At 42.7% G+C, this 23763-nt stretch overlaps 1 protein-coding gene across 1 annotated transcript in view; it reads left to right on the top strand.

The window, feature by feature from the left end:
- Window positions 1-23763, top strand: part of LOC121273188 (growth/differentiation factor 11-like) — a 36651-nt gene that overhangs the window by 8928 nt on the left and 3960 nt on the right. The gene's annotated exons all lie outside the window — the stretch shown is intronic.

Here is a 23763-nt window from a genome sequence, read left to right as displayed (position 1 = left end):
TAACCATTCAAATTTGAAACCATTTCAAAAGGTACAAATAAGCCTGATACTAAAAGAATTCTCTGGAAAATATCTTACAAAAAAAAAAATTCAAGTAAGCGGAGAAAGCTCTGTTACAGTTTGGTTCACAAAACACCCCTAGGAGGAATAAGTCCGATTAATGTTTGTTTAGAACATTTGTGATTTTTTTGCACAAAATGACAATTATATTTTACCTTTGTGAGATTAAGGCCTGGAAATTTGGCCACAGTGCACCTGTTTTCAAGTCACTATCAGCCTACTATGGCCCCAATATGGCAGCTAGGAAGTGTGCCACCTGCCACGTTGGGTAATTGATACACAACACTGAGAGTGTATGCCAGCATTATTTAGAGTGTGGAATATTTTATTTAAAATAGAATCCTGTGCTTCTTGCAGGACCCGTTTTTACTTTTTAAAAAATTAATTCTCAGGATGTGGGTGTTGCTGGCAGGGTTACCATTTATTACCCATCTCTAGTTACCCTTGAGAAGGTGGTGATAGGCCTTTTTGAACCCCTGCAGTCCATGTGAAGGTACTCCTAGTTACGTCATGTTCGAGGATCTTTTATTTAGACAGTATCTTGACAGAACATATACTGATATACATAACATACTGTGTACCCTGCTGGACATAAAATAGTCAACACACACAAATAGCACTTTGACTCCAAAACTAATTAAATCTGCGCCAGTATTGGTTTTTCATTTTATTTCAAGTACAAAAGTCAAATGTTTCCATCAAACCTTTCATCATCTCAATCACTGACTGATTCATTTTATTTATTCATGCTGATGAAAACACCCAGAGTCAGTGGTACCCAATGTTACTCCATTACAATTAGTCAAGTAACTTGAGACCATCCAGGACAAAACTGCCACTTGATTGGTACCTTGTCAACCACTTACTCCCTCCACCACTGACGCACAGTGGCAGCAGTGTGTGTACCATCTACAAGATACACTGCAGCAATTCACCAAGGCTCCTTCGACAGCACCTTCCAAACCCACGACCTCTACCATCCAGAAGGACAAGGGCAGCAGACACATGGGGAACACCACCACTTTCAAGTTGTCCTCATATCACTCACCATCCTCATTTGGAAATATAGTGAATGATACAGTGAGGTTCCTTCACTGTCATTGGGTCAAAATCCTGGAACTCCCTCCCTAGCAGCGCAGTGGGTGGACCTACGCCACAGGGACTGCAGCGGTTCAAGAAGGTGCCTCACTAGCAAGGGTAATTAAGGATGGGCAATAAATGCTGGCGTTAGCAGCGATACCCATATTCCACAGACAAAGAAAATAAAGGTTAAATGGATGACAGTTCAGAAACACTGCACAGCAGACATACAAAGCATCTGCCTTTGTTTTTAATATTATACTTTTATTTTGTGAGGCAAGGGGATTTAAGATAGAAATTCATATTAAAGGACACATTTTCCTTTTAAGGTCCATCTTTATAGCACCGTTAGGGCTTTTTGCAGGTTTTTGTTGTAGAGACTTGTCCTAAAGCAGCACTTTTGAAAAATTAAAATTAAAATGAAACAGCAGTTACATCTTGGACATAACTCAATATAAACGAGACACTATTAACACAAAACACAAGACAGATCATGTTAGCTTCAGTTGTTTTTAGAATGTTTAAAGCGATTTCAACGTATGAAAATGTCAGATAATCACACTCACTTGCCTTCTGATCACAAAAATGGGAAAGCTAGCAGAAATGTGCAAAATACAATAGATTGGGAAGATACAGTCAAACTCTAGAGAGATAAAAGAGAAAGCGACTGCATTGTACACAGTGAAAACACTTCCCATTTTATCTGGTGGGGGGGGGGGGGGGGGGGGGGGGGGCAATGGTCGGGGGGGTGGGGGGGGGGGGGTGGTATAAGAACCTTTGAAGTGTTATTGCCCATGAAATTGGCAGTGTTTGTCTTGTCTGTTTATAGCACTTCCCCACCCTCTTTTGAACATTTGAACCAGTGTAAACCAGATTATAACGTGGTGGGATGAGGTTCCCCCCGCCCCAAAAACACCCAAAGGTGAACAATAGGAAAACATGCACCTCTCCCTTTCTCTCCACACTTTAGAAATTCATTTAGAAATCTGACACACTGGCACAAAAACAAAGTTTCTCTTACCGATCGCCTATCTGATTTGACAGTGAGGAAATGGCTTTTTTTATGGGTGACGTCTCATCTAAGGCCTCCCCTTGTCCAGTGGGAAAAGAAATTGTGGAGGTTAATTAGTTAGGAAAGCTATTTATCAAACCTCTGTGACCCCATGAACCTTTAGCTAAGGGCCTCTCAAGTCTCAAAAGCCGTGAGGCACATACATGAAGTCTTGTACTGGTTCGGTTTAAAGGTACCACAACCAATCACTGTGTGCTTCCCTTGAATTCCCTTTTGTTTCACAAAAGCTCCATGTTTAAAGAAGTTTTTTTTTAAAGTCTGCGTTAGATAGAAGCTGGAGAATAACAAAATCACAGGGTCCTCCAGAAGGGGCCAAATGTGAAGATTTCCTAGTCTTTCTTTAGCTTTTCTACCAGCATTTCCTTATACATACTTGGAGTGCAAAGAGAAAAGTATGTGTTCCATAGGACCCTGTACGCTGGACTCCAACACTTTACTTGTGGTTAATACCACTACTTTTTGTGCATCACCCAGCAGCTTCATCCACACAGCCTGCGACAATGGGTACAGTGGTGTAGTAGTTATTTAACTGAACTAATAATCCAGAGAATGGAGCTCATGTCTCACTGTCAGAGAATTTGAATTCAGTTTCAATCTGTTAAGGCTGGTATCAGTAAAAGTGACCATGGAGCTGTCAGATTGTTGCAAAAATCAGAATGGTTCACCAGCACCTTTTGGGAAGGGAACATCCTTAACTGGTCTGACCTAAATGTAACTGCAGTTCCAAATCAACCTGGTCAACTAGACTCTGAAGTGGCTAGGCAAACCAATCAGCTGTACAAGGGGCAACTAGGGTTGGCAATAAATGCCAAGTTTGCCAGTGATTCCCACTTCCAGAGAATAAATAAAAAAAGACAATCTTTCCACTGAATCACTTGATCTGCCCAATGGGAGTTTAAGATCCCCATATTAGGGAATTAGGATAAATTAACTTAGATTACGTCAATAAAAGCTCATTTAAGATGAATTTACACAACAGGATTGCTATAAAGGTGAGAAAAAAGACCAAGCAAATATTCTACTGGAAGTGCTTACAAGGTTCTTACACTCTCCACCTTGTTTGTTTTCAGTTCTATCCTGGGCAAACACTTTGCGAGCCAGGTAACATTATGTAGGGACAGAGATATGGGGTCATGACCCCTGTCTGTTAGGGTTGGGTCATTTACTGCAAATAGGCTGAGGCTGCAGCTGACTAACTGCCCGATGGCCGCAGGACACTATTAAATAGAGCAGCACATACTGGGGAATACAAATCCCAATGCAATTCTCTGCAGATGTCGGTGGGACAAGATCAACCCTTCATAAAATGAACATACTGGGTATTAAAATCATGCTAACGGTGAATTTGATTTTTAGGACCATTAGTTAATATTGGACACTCTTGGTTCCTGGATTCATCATTTAACTCACAGAGGTTGAACAGTGTAAATTAACTCACAGCATTTAAAATTCTGTCCGTTTTTACAGAACATTCTTTATCCTCCTAGTAAATTGTGCATGAATAGGTTTCCTGTAATGAACTGCAAATTGTTTCTCTGTGAACCTGCAGTAATGCAATAGTGCTCTCTTTAACTGAGATATTGATGGAGCAGAACAATATATTGTACACACCCAGGAGAGACTTGCACAGCTGTTAATTCTAAATAATTTTACTAAGGTGAATTTCCCCAGTTTTGTCCCCTCCTCTCATGCATGCACTGCCCCTCTCCCCCCAGCCCACCCTGCCCAGGTATTGTTCCACAAGCAGTGAGTCCTTTGGTATTTCATCCCTTTCATGAATTTAAGATGGCAAGGTATTGAAGTGATGACATTTAACTCCATTTGGATTGAGAATCAAATCTGGGATCTTTCTAGTCTGCACAGCTGAGAAGTTGCAGGGACACTCAGTGCTTCACATTTCTGTTAAGAGTTTTGAGGTTAGCCTTCAGGCTTTGTGTTACTTGAATCTATTTCTTCTCACTGTCACCTTCATGGCAAGCAGGGTTTGCTGACAGCTTTCACCTGACATGACAAGTGACAAACAGGGGGCTTTACTACATTAGACTAGGGTTACTGGAAAGGAAATAATCTGGCTCCTTTCATATCCTGTCCTCAGCTATGTGACTGAGGAGTCAATGAGTGAACGCTTTGCTACTTTGAACGAACAGTAACCCAACCAGCTGCTCCATCCATCCCAGAGGGAAACCTCAATCAAAAAATGGCATCCACCCCCATCTATCATAATGTCAATCACATTCAACCATCCCTACCTGTTCCCTGCTCACCCCGTGTAACCTCTGGGCCCAGTTCTCTCTCTGTATTCACCCTGTGAAATCCCTCGGCCCTGTTCTCTCTCTGTACTCACCCCAGTAACCCCTGGGCCCTGTTCTCTCTCTGTACTCACTCTGTATAACCCCTGGGCCCTGTTTTGCATTCAAAGACAGCAGTGCTTTATTGAACTGATGTAAAATGGCAGCTTACAGATAGACTGCCTCATGGCAGAGGTCATATGACTATGGCAAGCCAGATAGGACATGCAGTAGTGTTGCATTTTAAAACCAAAAGATCCCCCTTTTCCTAATGAACAAAAGGCAAATTTGCATGCACGATCATGTGTAACTGTGAGCTACCCACTGTTCTCATGTATTAACAGCTGTTTGTTCTATTAGTCAATCTCTGCACTTACACTGCATACATAGCCTTTAAATCATGTAGGTCTCTTAATGGTACACGTGCGCATTGTGATTGGCCGTTAGGCTGGGTGGCGTTCCTTGCCCAGAGAATATAATTCCCATGGGAACTCTTGTTGTTCCATTGCGGTTGTTGGAGACATGTGGGATTGATGGTAGTTCTGTACTCAGTACAGCTGGTGAGATCCCTTCTCCCTGACTGGCTGATTGCTGTGAAGGAACAGCTTCTCCAGTTGTTCATATATGCCTGCAGTTGCGCCGGTAAATTTGGTCATTCACTTCCATCCGAACGATTGAAATGTCAACTGCTCTATGCATGTCCCAAGTTGCCACATAGGCTGACTCCTGTTGAGAGCATTGAAGGCTTGTACCCTGACGGACTCTCCAATGCTCAACTCTGGCAAGAGTTTGGCAGTCTTGTCAAAATGAAATTTGGCTTTCTGCTGTTTCACCTTGACTGTTTCACTCACACCTGTTACTACTTCTGAATTCAGTAGCTTTTTTGCCACTGGAAGAGTCATTTGTGTGTGGCGTGACATTAGTCCTTGGACTGGACTACTTTCCATGCCTTCAGTTGCTGTGTTTCTCCACTCAAGGATTGCCTTGTATACATCTGTGCTAGATTTGCTCAATTTCTTGATGATTTCTTTGGCGATTTTCACTGTCACCTCAGCCTTTCCATTCAACGGGGAATAGTGCAGAGATGATGTATAGTGTTAAATTTCCCAATCGTTCATGAAGAAGCTGAATTCTTCACTCATGAATCGAGGGCAATTGTCACATCACAATATCTGGAATGCTGTATAGACTGAAGTGTGCTTTCAAGCATTCTGCTATCTCTCCTGTTGTCATTGATCTACCTCCCAGCTGATCTACCTCCCAGTAGTCAGAACAGTAGTCTACAATGACAAGATAATCAGTTCCTGCTATAGTGAAGAGGTCTACTTCCAGCTTCATCCATGGTCTGTCTAGGATATCATGCATCATCAATGGCTCTCTAGCTTGTTTAGCTTGGTACTCATTACAAGCACCTCACTGGCTGATATGGTCTTTAATTTCATTGCTCATGTTTGGCCAGTAGAGCACTTCTCTTGCCTTCCTCAGACTCAATTTAATTCCTTTATGGCTTGCATAGATGCGCTTTGGCATCTCTCCTCTCATCTCCTTAGGGTTGATGACTCTATTTCCTTTGTGCACGGTGTCATCTTGTCAATTCATCTCTGTATCCCCAATATGCTCTTGTGACCACAAGTGTATCCTTGATACTCTCAGGCCATCTTTTCATCATTACTTCTTGCAGCACTTGGAGAGCTGCATCTTGTTGGGTAGTTCTCTTGATTTGAGCAAGGCGCTTGTCTGTCAGATTCAATGTCTCTGCTGGGTTGATGACTTCCAGTCGAGCTGCAACTGCATGTTGGATCTGGAAGATTTCACATTCTGTTGTAGCATCCTCAACTTTCTTCATGAGGAGTGCTGCTCTTGACAGCATGTCAGCGCTATATATCTGTTTTCCTTGCTTGAATGTCACATCCTGGTGATAACTCCGTAAACAAAGTAACATTCTTTGCAGATGCTTTGGAACAGATAGTAGCGGTTTCAGAAAAATGCTTTGAAGTGGCTTGTGGTTGGACTCCACTGTTATTTGTTATTTTGTCTTTCCCAAGCAGGTATTGATGAAAATTCTCACAAGCAAAAAAAATAGCCAGGCACGCTTTCTCAATCTGAGTGCAGCATCGTTCAGTTTGCATTAATGCCCTGGATGCAAATGCGACTGGTTGTCCTTGCTGCATTAGGATTGGTCCAAGACCAGTCGTGCCGACGTCACACCACAAGGTGACTTTATCATTCACATCATAGTACTTCAGCACTGGCATTGTCGTCACTAGTTATTTGATTTTAGTGAACGCTGCTTCTTGTTCTATGCCCCAATACCACTGTACATCCTTGGCAGTGAGCTTGTGTAATGGCTTGCACTCATGACAAATTGGGCAAAAGACTTTGCTAAATAGTTCATGAATCCAACAAATCATTGCATTGCTTTCTCATTTGTTGGTCTCTGCGTTGCTACCACAGCTCTCACCTAGTCAGAACCCAGGCGAAGACATTTTGCTGTCAGTATATGACCTATGTACTTGACTTCAGGCATTTTCAATTGAAATTTTTTCTTGTTCAACTTGAGCTTCATCTGGCAAGCTCTCTCTAGCAGTTGTATTAAATTCTGATCACAGTCAGCTATGGCTTCTTCCATTGTGTCTCCACATCCATTAACTAGCACTATGGCTTCCACTCCAGGAAGATCACTGACTATCTCATGCTGTCTGCATTGGTACTCTTCTGGAGCCATGGAAATGCGTAACCATCTGTATCTCCCAAATGGCATCCAGAATGTAGTTAGAAAACTTTCAGCCAGCTTCACTTGCTAGTAACCATCCTTTGCATCTAGGGTAGTAAAGATCTTTGCCTTGACAAGTTGCGGCAAAATTCCTTCGATGGTTGGCACGGGGCAGTGAGATCTCTTCAGCACTTTGGGTTGAAGCATACTCTCAGCTTTCCAGGTTGTTTCACTGCTACCATGCTGCTAATTGAGTCTGTAAGAGCTGTCACTTTCTTGATTACTCCCTTCTTTCCCAGCTCTTCTATCTTGCCTTTTAGACTTGACTTGAAGGCAGCTGGAACTCTTCTCAGCAGATGCTTAATTGGTCCTACACTCTCATCCACTTCGAGATGATATTCAACAGGTAGACATCCACCTCTGTAGACACATCTTTGTTCTCCTCTAGGACCTGTTTGAGATGTACTGTGGCACATTGTAAATCTCTGTTAGCACATTTAGGGTTACCTGTCCAAGCTTTAGACTTGCTCCAGCTGAAATGAGTGGCTATTGCATACTGTCTATGATCTGGAACTCCAGATCTTCATTCTTGCCATTGCGTTGAGCTCTCGAAACTAATTTGTCCTCTTGGTATGAATATCAAGCCATCATATAGCTTCAACTTTACTTTTGACAGCTTCATTTTTGGATCGCCATGTTGAGCCGCTTCGCACAGGTCTGTGAAGGTCATGATGTTGCATGACACACCAGTGTCTATCGGACACTTCTTGTTCACTTGATGCTCTCCTTCTGCAGTCAACATTCTAACAGTCACAAACCATTTATTACTGATAGACTTGCCGGAACCAACCTGTTGTATCATCAGACTCTTTGGCTGATATCTCTCCAATGGCCATCTGTATCGTCTTCAAAAACAAAAACAAAAATACCTGGAAAAACTCAGCAGGTCTGGCAGCATCTGTGGAAAGGAACACAGTTAACGTTTCGACTCCACATGACTCTTCAACAGAACTAAGGAAAAATAGAAAAGGGGTGAAATATAAGCTGGTTTAAGGTGGGGGGGGGGGTTGGGACAAGAGAGCTGGATAGAGGGCCAGTGATAGATGGAGATAACCAAAAGATGTCACAGACAAAAGGACAAAGAGGTGTTGAAGGTGGCGATATTATCTAAGGAATGTGCTAATTAAGGGTAGAAAGCAGGACGAGCAAGGTACAGATAGCCCTAGTGGGGGTGGGGTGAAGGAATCAAAAAAGGCTAAAAGGTAGAGATAAAACAACGGATGGAAATACATTTAAAAACAATGGAAATAGGTGGGAAAAGAAAAATCTACATAAATTATTGGAAAAAACAAAAAGGAGGGGGAAAAATCAGAAAGGGGGTGGGGATGGAGGAGAGTGTTCATGATCCAAAATTGTTGAACTCAATATTCAGTCCTGAAGGCTGTAAAGTGCCTAGTCGGAAGATGAGGTGCTGTTCCTCCAGTTTGCATTGGGCTTCAGTGGAACAATGCAGCAAGCCAAGGATGGACATGTGGGCATGAGAACAGGGTGGAGTGTTAAAATGGCAAGCGACAGGGAGGTCTGGGTTATGCTTACGGACAGAACGAAGGTATTCTACAAAGCGGTCATCCAGTCTACGTTTGGTCTCTCCAATGTATAGGAAATCGCATTGGGAGCAACGAATGCAGTAGACTAAACTGAGGGAAGTGCAAGTGAAATGCTGCTTCACTTGAAAGGAGTGTTTGGGCCCTTGGCCAGTGAGGGGATGGGAAGTAAAGGGGCAGGTGTTGCATATTCTGCGGTTGCATGGGAAGGTGCCGTGGGAGGGGGCTGAGGTGTAGGAGGTGATGGAGAAGTGGACCAGGGTGTCCCAGAGGGAACGATCCCTATGGAATGCCGCTGGGGGGGTGAAGGAAAGATGTGTTTGGTGGTGGCATCATGCTGGAGTTGGTGGAAATGGCAGAGGATGATCCTTTGAATGCGGAGGCTGGTGGGGTGATAAGTGAGGACAAGGGGGACCCTATCATGTTTCTGGGAGGGACCTTCTTCTGTGCTCTAACTGATGTTTAACAAGCTCCGCATTTCTACACATGTCTATTGCTTTCCTGAGCATAAGTTTCTCCTCTTTCAGTAGACTTTCTCTCACTGAGGGGTCTCGTAGGCCAAAGACTATTTGATCTTTAATTAGATCATCTTTTCGTTGTCTGAATTCACAAGATTCTGCAAGCTGTGTTACTGCAGTCGCACACTGATCTATGGTTTCTTTTTCACCTTGAGCTATAGAGTTGAATACATTGTGTTCATAAGTTACGTTCGCTCGGGGTTCAAAATGCGCGTTCAAGATGTTCAAAATCTCAGTCATCTATTTCCTTTGATCGTCGGATAGATTTAGGGTGGTATACAATTTGTAGCAGTCCCTTCCAGCAGTGTTAGAAGGGTGGTTACTCTTATTAGCTCTGGGTTGGTAAATAAATCTGTTGCCAGCTCATAGCTTTGCCATTGCAAATGTTAAAACTGCCAGTTCTGCCGCATATCGCCTTTCATTTTGACAGGAGGAGGGAAAAGGGTGGGGGGGGGGGGGTGTTTACAGCCATGTTAACTCACCCAGTATTTTACATGCAGCCTTTGGTTTGAGTTTGCTTTTGCTTGTCCTTTTTCAGCAGCTTTTAGCAGATTTGAACATTTGTGTGTGCCTTTCTGAGCTATGGCTTCTCTGCATCAGTTCCAGGGTTTTACGATTTTATTTTAAAACCACTACTAATACCATGTGTCATGTTCAAAGAGAGCAGTGCTTTCTCATCGTAGGTCTTTGTTCAACTGATGTAAAATGGCAGCTTACAGAGAGACTGCCTCATGACAGAGGTCACATGACTACTGCAAGCTAGATAGGACATGTCATACTACTGCATTTCAAAATGTAAACACTACCTGTTCTCTCTCTGCAATCACCCTGTGTAACCCTTGCATGCTGTTCTCTCTCTGTACTCATCCCAGTAACCTCTGGACCCTGGTCTCTCTGTACTCACCCCGTGTAACCCCTGGGCCCTGGTCTCTCTCTTTGAACTCACCCTGTGTAAACCCTGGGCCCAGTTCTCTCTCTGTACTCACCCCGTGTAACTCTGGGTACAGTTTTCTAATTGTACTCACCTAACATGACATAATTGACTTAGGCATCCTGCAACCTGATCATAAATTGGCACTGGACCAGGTTGTTCTACTTAGTGCTTCAGATTTTCTCATTTACCACTTCCTGAGCGGAAGCAATGCTGGACAACACTGCACCATGAATAACTAAAATCTAAGTGTTCAGTGGTTGCCAGATTATTTCCATCACTGGGGAAATAAAGCAAGGGGCCAAGTTCTCAGTCTAAGCACTGGATGCATGAAAGGGGAGGTTAGGAGTAACTTTTGCAGACAATATTGCAATGCTTTGCCAGAAATTGATCGATGCTGAGTCAATAACAACATTCAAATTGGTCCTGGATCATTCCTGAAGGAAGAATATAAAACCTGGTCAATAACAACATTCAAATTGGTCCTGGATCATTCCTGAAGGAAGAATATAAAACCTGGGCCAGAAGCAGGAAAATTGAACTGTGTAAATGAGAGCACTGGAAGGGTCCTGAATCCAACAGAAATAAAAGCCTCATCCTCTGTGCTAAAATTTCTAATGGATACATTTTCTGAGCACATTTTATGAATGAGAGCTCTAGCACAGTGCTTCACATGGTGAAGTATAGGTACATTTCAAAAAGTTCAAGTGTAAAAGGTCTGTCTAATTTTCTGTCAATTCATTTTAAAAATATTATCAATTGCCATCATACTTTGCCCCTGGAAAGAGATCTTTGCAACCTGGAACTGGCAGAAATGGGACTATAACGAAAAAAAAGTAGATAAACAGAAAGATACAAAGAGGTTCACTGAAAGAATGACTAGTTGGTGCATTGGATTAAGATTAGGGTTGCAAATAATTAGGAAGGCAAATGGCATGTTGGCCTTTATTACAAGGGGATTGGGGTACAAGAGTAAAGGAGTCTCACTACAATTGTACAGGGTTTTGGTGAGACCACATCTGGAGTACTGTGTGCAGTTTTAGTCTCCACATTTAAGAAAGGATATACTTGCATTGGAGGCAGTACAGCGAAGGTTCACTAAATTGGACCCTGGGATGAGGGGGTTCTCCTATGATGGGAGGCTGAGTAAATTGGGCTTATATTCTCTGGGGTTTAGAAGAATGAGAGGCGACCTCATTGAAACCTACAAGGTTCTGAAGGGAAAACAAAAACAAAATTACCTGGAAAAACTCAGCAGGTCTGGCAGCATCGGCGGAGAAGAAAAGAGTTGACGTTTCGAGTCCTCATGACCCTTCAACAGAACTGAGTGAATATAAGGAGAGGGGTGAAATATAAGCTGGTTTAAGGTGGGGGGAGGGGAGAGAAGTGAAGTTCTGAAGGGGTTTGACTGGGTGGATGCTGAGAGATTGTTCCCACTGGTCAGAGAATCTAAAACATGGGGGCAGAGTCTCAGGATAAGCGGCCGATAATTTAGGACTGAGATGAGGAGAAATTTCTTCGCTCAAAGTGGGGTGAATCTTTGGAATTCTCTACCCCAGAGCTTTGTGGATGCTCCATCATTGAGTATATTTAAGACTGAAATAGACAGATTATTGGTGTTTCAGGGAATTAAGGGATACGGGGAATGGGCAGGAAAATGGAGTTGAAGCCCAAGATCAGCCACGATCATATTGAATGGCGGAGCAGGCTCAATGGACGTGTGGTCGACTCCTGCTTCTATTTCTTGTGTTCTTATAACTCTGCGAACTGGGTTGAACTGATGGTTAAAAGTCTTTTCCCTCCACTGGCTGCAAGGTTCCTCTCAACAGGGGCAGTCTCAACTTAGGTCATGGTGGATCTTTACCCACAGCACAAAAGTGGGCTTAATTTGCCTCCAATCTGCCAATCAGTGCTAGAGAAAGCATCAGTGGGAAATCAGAACAGTCACCCTCAGCATGTTACTGTACAGGATAAGTGGCAGCTGTTGCCACAAAACCCATGGTCTAAACAGCACAAAAAAAAACACTGAATTGCAACAGAATAATGGGGAAGAAATTCAAGACTATAAGATGCTCTGAGTTCCTAAGGCTCACCTCTACCCCATCATATAGACCAGTTTCTTGTGTCCAGCTTGGCCCTGTTCACCTCCTCATTCTCTGTTTCCATTCTTCTTTTCATTCTAAGTTTCTTTTCACCTTCAGCCTCCTGCTCCCAGAGTTACCACCTTCCTCCCAACTCCCACCCATGGCATTCCTTTGGTCCCTGCCCCTTCACTTTGTGAGTCCCCATTTCTTGGGCTCTATCCTGTGTATTTCTGTTTCACATTGAAAGAGACAGTACAAACAATATTGAGAAAATGAGTAACACAGCAGATGTCCTGGTATTGTGAAAATTAATTTTGAGGTAACAAAAACAAAGTTACTTGTAACATATGAGTTTCCAATCTATAATCCCCTGTTATCCCCAGAAAGCACCATTTGCAACCTGCAGAGAGATTATCAAAATAGTCGTTTGGTAGTACAGAACTTGAGTATTGCTGAAAAAAGAGACATGTTAAAGTTTTTTGTCTTGCACTCATCAGAAAAATTGCAAGAATACAAATATAAGGGGAAAACAACATATTTATACTGTATGAGAAGAAAGTGCTGATTGGTTGCCAAGTGGGCTCTGATTGATAGAGGCGTTGCTATGGAGAATGCACCAGTGATCATGACTCACAGTTAACTGCCAAGCATTGTTGAAATTTAAACCAGGTGGCTTGACCCTGATTGGTCAAGGCATTGCCCTGAGGAATGAGTCAGCAATACACTTATTTTGTCTAGCTGAAACAGGTGCAATGTGTGCACATGTTCTTTCTGTCTGCAAAGAACAGGGCCCTGTGTATCAATAGCTTCCAGGACATGCAAATGCACCACACTGTGAGCCCAACTATCTTAAATTGGTTGTCAGCGTAATTCTTAGCACACTGAGGATTATTTAGCAATTGTTGTCCAATCACAGAATCACATCTAATGTTGGACACTGTGTTTTGAGTTTTGCAAACACGGGCTGGTTGAATATGGTCTGTACTCTGCCCGTTGTGAACAGTAGCTGGGACATGCTGTTTGATACAATCCACCAGTCTTTGGGACATACAGCCTAAATACCTAGCATCACACTGGTACTGAAATTCACATACCACATTACTCATTTGTGTGATAGGCAGAATGTCTTTTTGGCTTGATGGCAGCATCCTGTTTGTGGTGAATACCGTTCGTGTTGCTACTGCATAGTAGCAGCATGAAACCGCTAGCTTCACCTGTTGCTCAAAGTTTTGAGATACCTTGCCCTCCCAGGGTAATCTGAGGTAATCAGGGCTGAAAGTGATGGCCTTAGACCTGTTCATGAGTTTGCGCAATATACAATGTGAAATTATCTGATCAGGGTAGCCATTATCCTGTAGGATGTCTTTGATGCCCTATTTCAGCATCAAGCTTGCATGGTGAGTAAATGGCTCGGGCCCTATTTATAAGGTTGTTGATAAGACCAATCTTATAGCATATGGAACTGTAAGAATCCCAATGCATATATTGGCCAGTGAAGGTAGGCTTGTGGTAGACCATGGTAGAGAATCCCCTGGCAGATTTCTCAACTAGTATGTCAAGGAAGGGGAGTTGATTGTCATTCGGGCTCGCAAAAGCAGTATAAATTGTTTTCCCCTTATATTGGTATTCTTGCAGAGTGTCCTGATGAGTGCAAGATGAAAAGCTTCAACATGTCTCTTTTTGAATTCAGAAAAATCAAATCACTTGGAATTGAAGAAAGGAAGACTTGCATTTCTATGGTGTTTTCACACCACTGGATGTCCCAAATCACTTTACAGCCAATGAAGTGCTTTTGGGTGTAAGAACAAACTCGTTAATTAGTGGGACATTTTTATTTCACATTACTCAGTAACTCGAAGTGGGGAGTGAGAATTATCTCCAGAGAGTTAGTTTTCGAATTACAAACAGTTACTCAGCATCTTTCAGAAAATAGATAATATTTTGCTCAGGATTCTGTCTCACTCACCAGCAATGTAATCACAGGCAGCCCACTCAATAATTGTAACATATGAATTCAACTCACTAATCTCCTCCCCCACCTTCATATATCCTTTATTCACAAAGCCTGCAAATGCTATCTATGGTTAGACGACCCATACAGCAATAATTATTCCTTTGCTTTGCCTTGTTAAATTTAATATTGGAGACTAAATGGACACCTTGCTGCAGAATCCTAGATCCTACAGTATTCCAATCGATGATACCTACATATGTGAAATATATACAGCAGTGTTATGTCTCTTGTTCAGAAGACTGTGAATCCAGAGCCTGGACTTTTTTTTTAGAATCAAGTGACCACATTGTCTTTTCAGATGTTTGCATATATACTAATTGCACCCATGGCATTGTCTACAGGGAGGTGTTATTACCTTTAGTTAATGGTGGAAAATGTGCAACACTGAATTAACCACATTATACACCTCATCTGATTTCCAAGGGGAAATTGGGTGGCACCTATAATCAGTGTTTAATTTGATATTGCCTATTCCACAACATCACCAAAGTTAAAATTATCCCCAGGGGGTTAAGATGAAATGTCACATGAGGTGGGGTTTAAAGGGCAGAGAGCCATTGGAACAGAGCACACAAACATCATTCAATCCCCGTTTTAAAATTATACACTCTGTCCTTATTCAGTATAACACTTTTATCTTATATCATTATCTTTACAGTTACATAGAACTTGGGAAGCAGAGAAGTAGTTTGTTGGATTGGAATTTCTCTGCAGTTTGAGAAGCTAAAAGATGCTGTAGCACCACCATTGATGGGAGGATGTAATTTAAAAAATTCTTTCAAACATACATACAAGCAAGGAGCAGGAATAGCCACTCGGCCCCCTTGAGCCTGTTCTGCCATTTAATAAGATCATGGCTGATCTGATTGTAGCCTCAACTCCATATTCCTGCCTACCCCCAATAACCTTTCACCCCCTTGCTTATCAAGAATCTATCTACCTCTGTATTAAAAATATTCAAAGGCTCTGCTTCCACTGCCTTTTGAGGAAGAGAGTTCCAAAGACTCATGACTGTCTGAGAGAAAAAATTTCTCCTCATCTCTGTCTTAAATGAGTGACCCCTTATTTTTAAAGTGTGAGCACACCCCTCCCTCCCCCCTCCCCCAGTTCTAGATTCTCCCACAAAAGGAATCCTCCTCTCCACATCCACCCTGTCAAGACCTCTTAGGGTCTTATATGTTTCAATCAAGTTGCCTTACTCTTCCTTCATGGGATGAGCATTGCTGTTAAGCCCAGCATTTGTTGGCCATCCCCAATTGCCCTTGAGAAGGTGGTGGTGAGCCGCCTTGTTGAACCACTGGAGTCCATCTGGTGTAGGTACACCCACAGTGCTGTTAGGAAAGGAGCTCCAGGAGTTTGACCCAGCGACAGTGAAGGGACGGTGATATATTTCCAAGTCAGGATGGTGTATGACTTGGAAGGGAACTTGCAGGTGGTGTTCCCATGAGTTTGCTGTCCTTGTCCTTCTAGGTGGTAGAGGTCACTGGTTTGGAAGGTGCTGTCGAAGGAGTCTTGGTGAGTTGCTGCAGTGCATCTTGTAGATGGTACACACTACTGCCATTGTGCATTGGTGGCAGAGGAAGTGAATGTTTAAGGTAGTGGATGGAGTGTCAATCAAGTGGACTGCTTTGTCCTGGATGGTGTTGAGCTTCTTGAGTGTTGTTGGAGCTGCACTCATCCAGACAAGTGTAGAGTATTCCATCACACTCCTGACTTGTGCCTTGTAGATGGTGGACAGGCTTTGGGGAGTCAGGAGGTGAGTTACTCATCGCAGAATTCCCAGCCTTTGACCTGCTCTTGTAGCCACAGTATTAATATGGCTAGTCCAGTTCAGTTTCTGGTCAATAGTAACCCCCAGGATGTTGATAGTGGGGTATTCAGCAATGGTAATGCTGTTGAATGTCAAGGGGTGATGGTTAGATTCTCTCTTGCTGAAGATGGTCATTGCTTGGTACTTGTGTGGCTCGAATGTTACTTGCTACTTAGCAGCCCAAGCCTGGATATTGTCCAGGTCTTGCTGCATTTGGACATGGACTGCTTCAGTGCCTGAGGAGTCATGACTGGTACTGACACTGTGCAATCATCAGTGAACAGTCCCACTTCCAACCTTTTGATGAAAAGAAGATCATTGAATAAGGTGGATAAAGTTGGAATATTGGCAGTGCTAGAGAGGGGAATAATTCCATATTAGGAGCAGACTAAGTTGAAAAAGTAAGTTATTATGTGGGTTTAGAGCTTGGGAGAAAATAATAAAGTCTAAATTAGAGTTACTGTGCACGTATGTGAATGCACGGAGTATGGTAAAAAAGATTAGTGAGTTACAGGCACAGATTGTCATATTGTGATGCTGTGGCTATAACACAGGCCTACCTCAAAGAAGGGCAGGACTAGGTATTAAATATTCCTGGATACAAGGTGTTCAGGAAAGAGAGGAAAGGAAAGAAAGACAAAGGGATGGCAGTATTGATTAAGTATTGCAGTGCTGGAGAGAGAGGATGTTCCAGAGAGGTCAAGGACAGAATCTATTTAGCTAGAGCCAAGGAACAAAAAAGGTGCAATTACGTTGCTCGGTATGGTCTATAGGCCATGAAGTAGAAAAGGCACACAAATCCAGAGCTCCCTCGATGACAAAAGAGATAGAGATTATGAAGAAGAAAAAGCATGTTTATGACAGATGTCAGGTAGAAAATACAATTGAGGGCCAGGTTGAAAAAGGATGTTCAGAGGAGAAGTGAAAAAGCAAATATTGAAAAGAGACCAGCAGCTAATATAAAAGGGAATCAAAAAGTTTTTTATAAGGCATAAAGTAGTAAAAAGGCGCTAAAAGGAGTGGGGCCGCATAGGCTGCAAAAAAGGGGATTTACACATGGAGGCAGAGGTATTGAATGAATACTTCATATTTGTCTTTACTAAGGAACAGGAAGCTGCCCAGGTTGTGATGAAAGAAGAGGCAATTCAAACACTGGAAGGGTTTAAAATTGATAAGGAGGTGGTATTGGATAGGTTGTCTGTTCTTGAGAGTTGATAAGACACCAGGACTGGATGGGTTCCATCCAAGGATACTGAGGGAAGTGAGACTGGAAATTGTGGAGGCATTGGCCGTAATTTTCCTGTCTTCCTTAGATTCAGGCGTGGTGTCAGAGGACTAGAGAATTGCAAATGTTACACCCTTGTAAGCAAAAAGGGCGCAAAGGTAAGCCCAGCAACTACAGGCCAGTCAGTTTAACCTCGGTGGTGGGGAAGCATCTAGAAATGATAATTCAGGACAAAACGAATAGTGACTTGGGCAAATGCAGGTTAATTAAGGAAAGCCAGCACAGATTTGTTAAAGGCAAATCATGTTTAATTAACTTGCTGGAGTCTTTTGAAGAGGTAACAGAGAGTGTTGATGAGGACAATACTGTTGATGTGGTGTACATGGACTTCCGAAGGCATTTGATGAAGTGCCGCACAACAGACTTGTGAGCAAAATTATAGCTCATGGGATAAAAGGGACAGTAGCAACTTGGAAAAGTAATTGGCTGAGTGACAGGAAACAGAGTAGTGGTTAATGAAATAAAAACAGAAAATGCTGGAAAAAGTCAGCAGGGCTAGCAGCATCTGTTGAGAGAGAAACAGAGTTAATGTTTCAAGTCTGTATAACTCTCATTCAGAGCTAAAGAGAAGTAGAAATGTGATGGATTTTATACTGGTTAATAGTGGGTGGAGCAAGACAGAAGGTCAGGGATAGGTGGGAGCTAAGGAGAGATTGACAAAGATGTCATGGACACAAGACAAAGGGAGTGTTAATGGTGGTGTTAAAGACTAAAGAAAGTGCTGATAGTGGCATAAAGGTAAGAGCAGAATGTGTTATTAGCAGAACAAGGGTTAGCACTCTGTGAAGGCACTACATAGAAACAAGCGACAGATGGTCCTATGGGGGTGGAGGGTAGGGGGGTTGGGGTAGAAAGGTTTTTTAAAAAATTAAAATAAAAAACAAAAAAAAACAATAGGATTTAAAAAGGAGTAGAGATGGAAGAAAGAGCTCATGGTCTGAAGTTGTTGAACTCAATGTTAAGTCCAGAAGGCTGTAAAGTGCCTACTCGAAAGATGAGGCACTGTTCCTCCAGTTTGCGTTGGGCTTCACTGGAACATTGCAGCAACCAAGGTGGACATGTGAGCATGAGAGCAGGATGGTGTGTTAAAATGGCAAGCGACAGGGAGGTCTGGGCTATGCTTGCAGACTGAGTGAAGGTGTTCTGCAAAGCAGTCACCCAGTCTGCGTTTAGTCTCCCCAGTATAGAGGAGACTGCAATGTGAGCAACAAATACAGTAGACCAAATTGAAGGAGGTGCAAGTGAAATGCTGCTTCACCTGAAAGGAGTGTTTGGGGCCTTGGATGGTGAGGAGGGGGGAAGTAAAGGGGCAGGTGTTGCACCTTCTGCGATTGCATGGGAAGGTACCATGGGGAGGGGATGAGTTAGATGGGTAGTGGTTAATGGATATTTTTGGACTGCATTAAGGTTTGTAGTGGAGTTCCCTGGGGGTCAGTGTTGGGATATATCTTCCTGCTATATATTAATGTCCTAGACCTTGGTGTACAGGGCACAGCTTCAAAATTTGCAGATACGATATGAAACTTGAAAGCATTGTGAATTGTGAGGGGATAGCATAGAACTTCAAAAGGACACAAACAGATTGGTGGAATGGGCGGACAAGTGACAGATGAAATTCAATGCAGAGAAATGTGAAGTGATTCACTTTGATAGGAAGAACGCAGAGACAATATAAAATAAAAGATACAATGCTAAAGGAGGTGCAGGAGCAGAGAGACCTGGGTGTATACGAGCATAGATCATTGAAGCTGGCAGGACAGATTGAGAACATGGTTGGTAAAACATACAGCATCCTAGGCTAGCATTTAAAGAATTAATACATGGTTTACAACAAATTTACTTTCCTTTGAGGCACAAAAAGCCAGCCGGAAAAGTGATCCTGCCATGGCTAACACGAGAAGTTAAAGGTTGTATTCAATAAAAAGAGGCATATAAAGTTGCCAAAAGAGTAGTAACCTGAGGATTAGGAGCATTTTAGAATTCAACAAAGGAGAACCAAGAAACAGATAAAGAGAAAATAGATCATGAAAGTAAACTAGCAAGAAACATAAAAATGGGCTGTAGAAGCTTCTATAGGCATGTAAAAAAGAAAAGGTCAGCAAAAATAAATGTGGGCCTAGTGCAGGCAGAGACAGGGGAATGTATAATGGGGAAGAAGGAAATAGCAGAGAAACTAAAGAAATACTTTGTCTTCACAGAGGAAGATGCAAAATACCTCCCAGGAATACTAGAGAATTAAGGGACGAGCAAGAATGTGGAAAGAAATTAGTATAGTAAAAAAGTAGTACAGGAGAAATTAATGAGACTGAAAGTAGATAAATCCTCTGGACCTGATGATCTACATCCCAGAGTGTTGAAAGAGGTGGCATAGAGATAGTGGATGCACTGGTGACCATCTTTCAAAATTCTAGATTCTGGAATGGCGCCTGCAGATTGGAAGGTGGCAAATGTAACCCCACTGTTTAAGAAAGGAGTGAGAGAGAAAACAGGGAACTACAGAACTGTTAGCCTGACATCAGTGGTAGGGAAAATGCTAGAATCTATTATGAAGGATGTGATAACTGGGCACTTAGAAAATAATGGTCAGATTGGGCAGAGTCAACATGGATTTATGAAAGGGAAATAATGTTTGACAAATCTGTTAGAGTTTATTGAGGACATTACTAGCAGAATAGATAGGAAGGGAGAACCAGTGGATGTGATGTATTTGGATTTTCAGAAGGTCTTCAATAAGGTCCCACACAGGCAGTTAGTAAGCAAAGGTAGAGCTCATCGGATTGGGGGTAATGTACTGCCTTGGACTGAGGATTGATTAACGGACATAGACAGAGAGGAGGGAGAAATGGATCATTCTCAAGTTGGCAGGCTGTGGCCAATGGGTACCACAAGGATCAGTGCTTGGGCCCCAGCTATTCACAATCTATATCAATGATTTGGATGTGGGATGAAATGTAATATCTCCAAGTTTGCTGATGACAAAAACTAGGTAGGAATATGAGTTGTGAGGAAGATGCAAAGTGGCTTCAAGGAGATTTAGGCAGACTAAGTGAGTGGGTAAGATAGAATATAATGTGGAAAAATATGAAGTTATGCACTTTGGTAGGAAAAACAGAAATGCAGCGTATTTCTTAAACAGGGAAGAGATTGGGAAGTGTTGATGTCCAAAGGGTCCTGGGTGTTCTTGTTCATAAGTCACTGAAAGCTAACGTGTAGGTGCAACAAGCAATTAGGAAGGCAAATGATATGTCAGCCTTATTGCAAGGGGATTTGAGTACAGGAGTAAGGAAATCTTGCTGCAGTTGTATAGAGCCTTGGTGAGACCACACCTGGAGTAGTGTGTGCAGTTTTGTTCTCCTTAGCTAAGGAAGGATATATTGGCCATGGAGGGAGTTCAACAAAGATTCACCAAATAATCCCTGGGGTGGCAGGATTGTCCTATGGAGGAAAGATTGAGGAGCCTGGACCTGTATTCTCTAGAATTTAGAAGAATGAGAAGTGATCTCATTGAAGTATACAAAATTCTTACAGGGCTCGACAAGGTAGATGGAGGAAAGATGTTTCCCTTGGCTGGGGGCTCTAGAACCAGGGCACAGAGTCTCAGGAAAAGAGACAGGACATTTCCGACTGAGGCGAGGAGGATTTTTTTTCACTCAGAGGGTGGTGAATCTTTGGAGTTCTCTACCCCAGAGGGCTGTGGAGGCTCAGTCATTGAATATATTTGAGACAGACATCAATAGATTTCTAGATATTAAAGATATCATGGGATATGGGGATAGTGCGGGCAAATGTCCAAATGCAGCAGGACCTGGACAATATCCAGGCTTGAGCTAACAAGTGGCAAGTAACATTCATGCCACATAAATGTCAGGCAATGACCATCTCCAACAAGAGAGTATCTAACCATCACCTCTTGACATTCCATGGCATTACCATTGCTGAATCCCCCACTATTAACATTCTGGCAGTTACCATTGACCAGAAACTGAATTGCACTCGCCATTTAAATACTGTGGCTACAAGAACAGGTCAGAGGCTACGAATCCTGCAGCGAGTAACTCACCTCCTGGCTCCCCAAAGCCTGTCTACCTTCTCCAAGGCACAAGTCAGGAGTGTGATGGAATACTCTCCACTTGCCTGGATGAGTGCAGCTCCCACAACACTCAAGAAGCTGGACACCATCCAGGACAAAGCAGTCCACTTGATTGGCACCACATCCACAAATATTCACTCTCTCCACCACCGACGCACAGTAGCAGCAGTGTGTACCATCTACAAGATGCACTGCAGCGACTCACCAAGGCTCCTTAGGCAGCACATTCCAAACCCACGACTGCTACCATCTAGAAGGGTAAGGGCAGCAGACACATGGGAACACCACCATCTGGAAGTTCCCCTCCAAGCTGCTCACCATCCTGACTTGGGAATATATCGGCCGTTCCTTCACTGTCAGTGGGTCAAAATCCTGGAACTCCTTCCCTAGCAGCACTGTAGGTGTACCTACACCACATGGTCTTCAGCGGTTCAAGAAGGCAGCTCACCACCCCCTTCTCAAAGGCAAGTGGGATGGGCAATAAATGCTGGCCCAGCCAATGAAGCCCACATCCCATAAATGAATTTTAAAAAGGTAGATCATCAGCAGTTGAATGGCTGAGCAGGCTTGAGGGGCTGAAAAGCCTACTCCTGCTCCTATTTCCTATGTTCCTAAGCTTTATTAATAGGGGCACAGAGTATAAAAGCAAGGATGTTATGTTAAACTTGTATAAAACACTGCTTTGGCCTTAACTGGAGTATTGCATCCAGTTCTGGGTGCAATACTTTAGGAAAGTTGTGAAGACATTAGAGAGAGTTAAATTCACAAGAATGGTCCCAGGGATGAGGAATTTCAGTTATATAGATAGACTGGGGAAGGTGGGATTGTTTTCCTTGGAGAAGAGAAGGTTGAGAGGAGATTTGATAGAGGTGTTCAAAATCCTGAGAGATCTAGACAGAGTAGATAGGAAAAAAATGTTCCCATTGGCAGAAGGGTCAAGAACAAGAGGACGTATATTTAAGGTAATGGCAAAAGAAGCATGGGGACATGAGGAAAAACATTTTCATGGAGTGAGTCATTAGGATCTGGAATGCTCTACCTGAGTGTGGTGGAGGCAGGTTCAATTGAGGCTTTCAAGAGAGAACTGAATTATTATCTGAAAAGGAAAAACATGCAGGGATATGGGGAGAAGGCAGGCAAGGGAGGCTAGGTAAACTGCTCCTAGAGAGCTGCTGCAGACACAATGGGCCAAATGGCCTCCTTCTGCCCTGAAACAACTCTGTGATAAAACAGCTGCAGAATTACAGCATAAAATATTTACATTGGTTCCATTATAAATGGGGACATGGGGACTTATAATGGAAAAGTTGATCAGAAGTGCAGGCAGACAATATATTTATTGATATGTATATAAGCTTGATGTCCTGTGGCATTGCTTACAATGAGTTGGAGATTATACTGAAATGATAGAAGTGAGTATGATGCTTTTTGATCAAGGGTTGGCCATAATTTTGCTTCTGACTGGCTCAGCAAAAAGCCATCAGAATAGCTTGTTATAATAAAAAAATCAATGTAGAATACCCTTTCATTTTGAGAATATGTCAAAGTGTCAACATTAGAATCCGAACTTGCCTTGGAACTCAGCAATAATCTGATTGCAGTATGAGGGGCATTGAACTTATGCATGAAGGAAACAAGGCTTGTCCTGAATCACAAGCTCTATGTAACGGGATTTGATGGGGAGCAATTTTCTACTTGCTTCTCTCTTGAAGGTCCAACTCTTAGTTGGGGTATTGCTGCTGGTGCACCAAGCACTCTTGGGTACCTTGCCCAAGAGGTTATTGTCCATGTGTATACCCAGTGAACGTTAGCAGGTTATTTATGCATGGAGGACATCATAGCCAAGCTGGATCCTACCTTTAGATGTACCTAAGCATGTGTTTTCCACTGGAACTCACTGAAGTCAGGAGCAGGAACCTAACTCTGTAGCTCAGGGTTACCAAGGTCAAGGGTCACACTTGACTACCATCAGCCTGGCTGAGATAAGTTAACTCAACACAGACCAGGGATCAAAACCTAGGACCTTCCTGGTCTGTGTGGCTCAGCTCCACAGCAGGCCTGGAACCTAACTGAGCTTAAAAGTATCTTGACGTGAATACTTTGGAGCAATGTAAAAGATGTGTTGTGGACAAGCTGTGTGTCTGTAATTAATGTTTCCATAAATGAGGCTGACCAGATAACTTAAGTGGATCTATTTCTCCAGTCATATTGCTG

Source organism: Carcharodon carcharias, chromosome X (assembly GCF_017639515.1).
Source record: "Carcharodon carcharias isolate sCarCar2 chromosome X, sCarCar2.pri, whole genome shotgun sequence".
In the NCBI taxonomy this organism is placed as follows: Eukaryota; Metazoa; Chordata; class Chondrichthyes; order Lamniformes; family Lamnidae; genus Carcharodon; species Carcharodon carcharias.
This window is presented reverse-complemented; position numbering and strand designations above follow the sequence as displayed.